Source organism: Rhinolophus sinicus, chromosome 3, assembly GCF_057876585.1.
Source record: "Rhinolophus sinicus isolate RSI-liver-muscle chromosome 3, RSI-T2T, whole genome shotgun sequence".
Taxonomy (NCBI): Eukaryota; Metazoa; Chordata; class Mammalia; order Chiroptera; family Rhinolophidae; genus Rhinolophus; species Rhinolophus sinicus.
The window spans coordinates 127,197,554-127,204,041 of NC_142503.1; the positions used below are offsets into that span (position 1 = coordinate 127,197,554).

The window sequence follows — 6,488 nt, forward strand, 5'->3', positions numbered from 1 at the left end:
GTGTGGCCGGCTGGGGGCGCCTGGGAGTGAACGTCACACGTACTGGGAAACTGAACGAGGCAGAACTTGAAATCCAAACAGACAAAGAATGTACTTCGCACTTCGAATATTACAACAAGAAATTCCAGATATGTGTGGGGGACCCGACAAAGATTCAGTCTTCTTTTAAGGTAAGACCCCATCATTGTCCATGCCCAGCCCTGGGCACAGGCAAGCTTTGAGGAGACCCAGGGCAGTGTGTCCTGTGCTTCTTGGCAGCTCGGGCTCAGTGGCAATTCCGGGAGAGGCATACACCTATGTCCTCAGATATTCTGGTGCCGGCTCCCTGGGGGTGGGAGGTGGGGGAGAATGAGAGACTGTCCCACAGCCACTTATGGACAGGCTTTATGGAGAAAGGAGAATGGGACCCATCAGAGCCAGGCTGGAACCCTGGCCCTGGGACCTGGCACTGAACTGCCACACAGCCCCTAACAGAGACCACCCACCCTTGATACAATAAGGAGGGTCGGACCAGGAGAAAATCCAACTAAGTCCTTCATCCCTCTGCCCACAGAGGGACTCCGGGGGCCCCTTTGTATGTGGACAGAAGGTCCAGGGCATGGTCTCCTATGGAAACCCGACTGGAAAACCTCCCCGAGTCTACACCAGGATCAAATACTTTGTGCCCAGGATAAAAAGAACAATAAAACGCTTCAATCTGCAGAGACCAGATTGAGGCACCCCGGAACTGATCCACCCATCTTCTCTGGGGCACAGGCCAATACTGCAGTAGGTGGAGAAGCTCTGACAGACACTTAATAAACTCCCATCTCTAGACTGGAAATCATTCATTCCTCCTTTATTCACCGAAACCTTTATTAGTTACCTACTGTTTTGTCTAGCAATCATCTGTTCACATCTCTGATCTCTTACAGGCTTCCCCCTTCAGTGTAACTCACCTTCCATCCCTACAATAAAAAATCATGCTGCATCGATAACAAACTCCTTCCAAATACACCTTCCCAGTGCCAGCTCCCCCTGCCAGGCTGAATGTAAGCTCCATCAGGAAAAAGGAGCGACTCCCCAGGAAAAAGTGACCCTCTTCCTGACAACCCTCGTATGGCATCCATATTCCTCTCCTACTTCAATCCACACCCACAGCCCTACCCCACTGGCAGAACCGAGGGCCAATACACAACATAAAAGAATTCAGAAATTGAAAGAAGGATGAGCTGAGACTCTCTGGGTAGGGGGCCATTTCTCCTACCAGAACAGAAATGGGTGAGAAGCTTTGGAAAGCTGTCATTTCACCCCACGAAACACTCCTTCCCCAAATCAGAGCAGTTGGATGCCTGAGAAGATTCAAGAGGGCCCTTGAGTACTCCCAGGCCCAACGCAGTGCCTGTCACAGCCCTGTCTTGGGCGCAGGGCTCAGTGCAACCTCTGCTGTCCTGGCAGCCCATCCTCCTGCAGCCCGAAATGACCTTGAAGGTGCTCTTCCATCTTGGTCTAGGCCAGCCTGTCCCCACCTCCCATTGTGCGTGTGTGTGTGTGTGTGTGTGTGTGTGTGTTTGTGTGTGTGTGTGTATCTCCAAAGGAAACTCACTGTAATGAAAAGTGCTACTTTCAAGAGTATTTTTCTATTATTTCAACAGTATCCTATAGCATAAAGCTTATTGATGGAGATTTTCTTCTTCTAGTTTTCCACAATCTCTAAATCTTTCACAAGATTGAATTCAGAAAAGTAACCTCATTTTAAACATCCACCTTGGAGAAGGCTGGACTGAAAAAAAGTAGTTCACTGAATTTTGGCCATGGATGAGTTGCTTTGACTCAGGGAAAATGTATTCTGGGTATATAAGTAATACCTATTCGTCATAGAAAGAGAGTTAAGACATAAACAAGAAAATGAAAACTGCCGAGATCCACCACCCAGAGATCATGACTGCTGCTTAAGCATGTTTACTTCCACTCTTCTCGATGTATTAACGAGATGCCGTTCCTAGAACAGAACTGGGTCGGGCTGTTTGGAAGTCATCATACCTCCCTTTCCACTTCTCTTTCTTCTTCTGTCACACTGATGACAACATTGGGATAATCTGTTTGCAACATACATAAATGCTAGGCCCGAGGACGTCAGAGACAAGGTTCTCTGGACACTGGACAGAGAAAACTTAGTGGCCAGTAACTATCGGGATGGTCCCCATCCATTTCCCCATCGCCTGGCAACAGTAACCAGCATTTCTTGAGGGGAAATTGCCCCACACAGAGGCTCTATGATTTGGGGGTGGGGTCAGTCCCATCGTCAACCCAAGGGGTGCTAAATAACCGCAGCATGAGCCAATCAGGCCACTCGGCTCCAACAGACGCCATGATGACTTGTTTCCATCCAGTGAGTATCAAGTCCAGGATGTGTGTTCAAAACTGTGGCTAAGAAAAGCTCTAGGTCTCTGTGTGTCACAGAATATTGATATTTAAAGTGGGGATTCCAAACATTCGAAAAATATGGGCTATAGAGGTGGTAAGATAGGAAATGCAGTGACCGTTTGGCTCACTGGGGTGTGTTCAGTGCTACCTGGGCCTCAGGCCAGTCCAGCCTCTATCTCCCACCACCAAGCCGACCTTCCACCATCGCCCTTAGCACCCCAACTACCCACAGATTCTCAGTCTACTCCAGCTGACCATCAGCCTCTGAAGGACAGGGCCACGTCACTCATACCACTAAACACAACTTGCTAAGTAATTATTCATGATTTCATCAGAAAGGAAAAAGAGGCAGGAGCCATGAAATACAAATGTGGTGACAGTGCCATTCTCACCTAACCAAACCGGAGAACTCTGACAAACCACCTTCTATGGTGACACCCAGCAAAACTAAAGGAGCAAGTGTTGAGGAGGTGTGTGAGTCGCTGAGCCACACTTCCTTTGTTCCCCTCTGGGGCTTTGTGTCTGGAAGGCAGAAACACCAGCAGCTCTGACCTGAGCAGACCTTCAGGGAAGATGCATCCACTCCTGCTCTTGTTGGCATTTCTTCTGCACTCTGAGGTCAGAACAGGTGAGTGACCAGCCCATACCTGAGGCCTCAGCCCATCTCATAAAACCCACCGTACTCCTCAACCTTTGGTCCAGCACAGGCAGGGCTTGTCCTGTATTTGAGCCCAGGAACTTTCTGAAGCCCAGCTTGCTTCACTCCCAAACCCAGACCAACATTTCCCATGCTGGATAGATATGCAACAAGGATATCTGGGAAGAAGGGTTCCAATACAAGGTCTTAGCCTCTCTCTTATCACCGAAAAAGGATGTTTTACTTAGAAATACATTTAGCAAAGGATGTGAAGCTACAAAAGAAAAGGAATTAAAATCCCTCACTCCAACCCAGGAAAGGGCACCTCAGACAAATCACTTATAGTGAGATATTTCCCTGGACCAGCTTAAGACTCAGTTAAAGCTCTTATGCCCTCCACCACCTTGCTCCTGCTCAAGAGAGGAGCCCAGGGTGCGACTGATCTCAGTAGTGGCTAGATGACTGCACACAGAGTTCCCTGGTAGCCTTGGCTCTGCCCCAGGCCTGGGCAGCCTATTTCATCCCCTTTTCCCCTGGCTTTCCCAGGCCCTCAACTGCTCCACTGTCATTGGCAGTGCCCTCTCACCGTCCCTGTGGCTTTGAATCCCACCAGCACTGTCCCCACCAATCCTCAGCCAGAAGCTAATTGGACGCAATGCATTGATGCAATCAAAACATGCCTACTGAGAACCTAGGATGTGTTAGGCCTTAAGACAGGAAGATTTTAGAAATCGAGCTCCATAACTCATGGGTAGATCATTAGAAAACAGCACCAGTCAGGATTCTACCAGAGACTTGGAGTGGTCAGGGAGACTCACTGCGTCCTGTACACATTACCTGCAGCTCCGCCACCTTCAAGATAGGTCTTAGCTCCTCCATACTTGGGTCTGCATATGACTTGGAGAACAAGCACTGCCCCGCCTTTCTAAAGCTAGATTCTGAGGCTTGAGGTTCAGAAAAGGTGATTCTGCTGCAGGAGAACCAGAGACCCTCCCCCCATTGTCTTCGGGTCAGACCTCAGTCATCGCCTCCCTAAGCCTTCCCTCCTCCCACAGCCACTCCCAGTCACCCCCCTTCCAGCCTTTCCTTCAGAGGAGATCATTGGGGGACATGAGGCCAAGCCCCACTCCCGTCCGACATGGCCTACATTCAGTTTGTGGATAATGGGACACAGAAAAGGTGCGGAGGTGTCCTTGTGCGAGAGAACTTTGTTCTGACAGCTGCTCACTGCAGCGGCAGGTAAGTGGCAGCAGCCAGCCTTCCCCTCCCCCCAGATTCCTACAGGGACCCCTGTCCTTCCCCAAGGGCTGCAGCCCAGGTGAGCTCCCCGGGCTCATGCTAACTCAAGCCACCAGAGCTCTTCATAGGAGCCATGTGAGAGCGTGACTGGGCAATGAAAAACTGAGAAATAGGACAGGCAAGCTGGGCTCAGAGGGTCACAGGTGAGACAAGTGGCAAATTGAGAAGAGAGGGACCACACTGGCCAAATCCAGCAATGGTGGAGGAGAAAGTGTGCATTAGGGCAAACATGCAAACTCAGGCAATGTCATGATACTGCCTGAGGCCAAGAGACAGCTCCCAGAAGCCCTACCCTCAGTGTCCTTGAGAAGCAGAGAGGACACTCAGCTCCTGGCCATCCTGTTGCCTCGATTTCCCCTAACTGCAGCCCTGTCCCACCTCAGCTGTCATCTACCCTTCACGGCTCATGGGCTGTATGTCCTGAGACCCCACGCCCCCCACACTCCCACTCTGCTCTCTGTGCAGCTCAATCATTTTCACCCTGGGATCCCACAACATCAAGCAACAGGAGAAGACCCAGCAGGTCTTCCAGGTGACAAAAGCCATCCCCCAGCCTGAACTTCTCCAATGACATCATGTTACTGCAGGTAAGGAAACTCCTCCTGCGATTGCTCTCCTGGGTCCAGTTGTTTCTCCTCTCACTGTGACCTCTTCCTTCCTTCTTGCCCATCCTGGCCACCTGATAGTCCCAGTGCCTCAGGGGGGAAGGAAGACAGTGCAGACCCATCGCATGTCCAGGCCCCGGGGGTCGCTGGCTGACCTGGGCTGTCTTGCCTCTTCCCCACCAGCTGGAGAGAAATACCAAGCTGACTAAAGCTGTGAAGCCCGTCCGCCTGCCCAGGGGCAGAGACCGGTGAGGCCAGGTCAGAAGTGCAGTGTGGCCGGCTGGGGACAAGGCGTGATGGGCACCTTAGCAAACACTCTACAGGAAGTGGAGCTGACCATTCAGAAGGATCGAGAGTGCAGATCCCGCCTCCCAGGCTAATACTGTGGGACACCCAGGTTTGTGTAGGGGACCCAGGAGAGGATGACAGGTGTCAAGGTCAGTTTTCTAGCGTTTACCTAGACAGGTCCTGGGGGAGAGGAACTTGGGAGCTCTGGGGTATGGGAACGGCCACATCGTCATACGTCAGCCTGAGAGTTTGAACAGCCCAGTCCACAAATATAGTCTTTATTGTTTTGCCCTGAGTGGATCCGGGGTTTGGGGGGAAGAAGGATCCGTCATCCCACAGCAGTGTCATCACCAGCATTTCCCTGAGGATTGCAGAGAAACGCTTGGCGTGGGCCAAGCTGTAAAGAACAGTCAGAGCCAGGCTGGAGCCCTCCGACAAGGAGGTGAGGAGGCCTGCCCTGGCCCGGATCCCCACGCAGCCCCTAACAGAGGCCACCCACCCCTGGGACAGGCAGGACCATGAGGAAGCCCAATTCAGTCCGTCCTCTTTCTGCCACAGGGAGACTCTGGGGGCCCCTCATGTGTAACAACACAGCCCAGGATATTTTCTCCTGTGGAAGAAACATGAAACCTCCAGGCGGCTACATGAAGGTCTCACACTTCCTGCCCTGGACAAAGAGAACAGTGAAGCACCTCTAACAGCATGAGACTGACCTTCCTCTGGGTCTGACCATCTCTCCTGGGGCAGAGGCAAGAATTCCACGGGGATGGGCAGTGGGGAGTACAGGGCCATGATAAACAAATCCCTAGAGTGAGGACACTGAAATCTTATTCACTGAACCACTTTCAATAGGCAACAACACCGCTCCAGGGAGCCCTCTGCTGGCAATTCTGGATTTTGCGTCCTTCTTTCTCCCACAGCCCTCTTTCCTCCCTAAAACCCATGTAGCTTCGTACCTGCGAGCACAGCTCTTTGGTGCTTAGCCGTCAGTAAGGCCTGAGTCTAAACTCTATTATTAAAGGACAATCTTCTCCCCCAAAAAAATAGTTCTCTCTGGGCCTTAGAAAGTTCTTACCTTCTCTAAGACTAACACAATCACCAATCCCCCAACTGTTTGGCAGAGAAAGGACCAGGTCAATGGAAGGGGAATAACTCTAAGGACCCAGAGGCCAGAGGCCATATCTGGACACTCAGTTTCCTGTTTCCCGGGCCTCTCTCTCTCCACAGGGAGTAGGCTTCAACCACAGCCAAGA

General features: G+C 51.4%; 1 pseudogene; it reads left to right on the forward strand.

Moving 5' to 3' along the window:
• Nucleotides 1–2,979: 2,979 nt before the first annotated feature.
• Nucleotides 2,980–6,270, forward strand: LOC109439890 (granzyme H-like; annotated as a pseudogene).
• The last annotated feature ends 218 nt before the right edge of the window (nucleotides 6,271–6,488 follow it).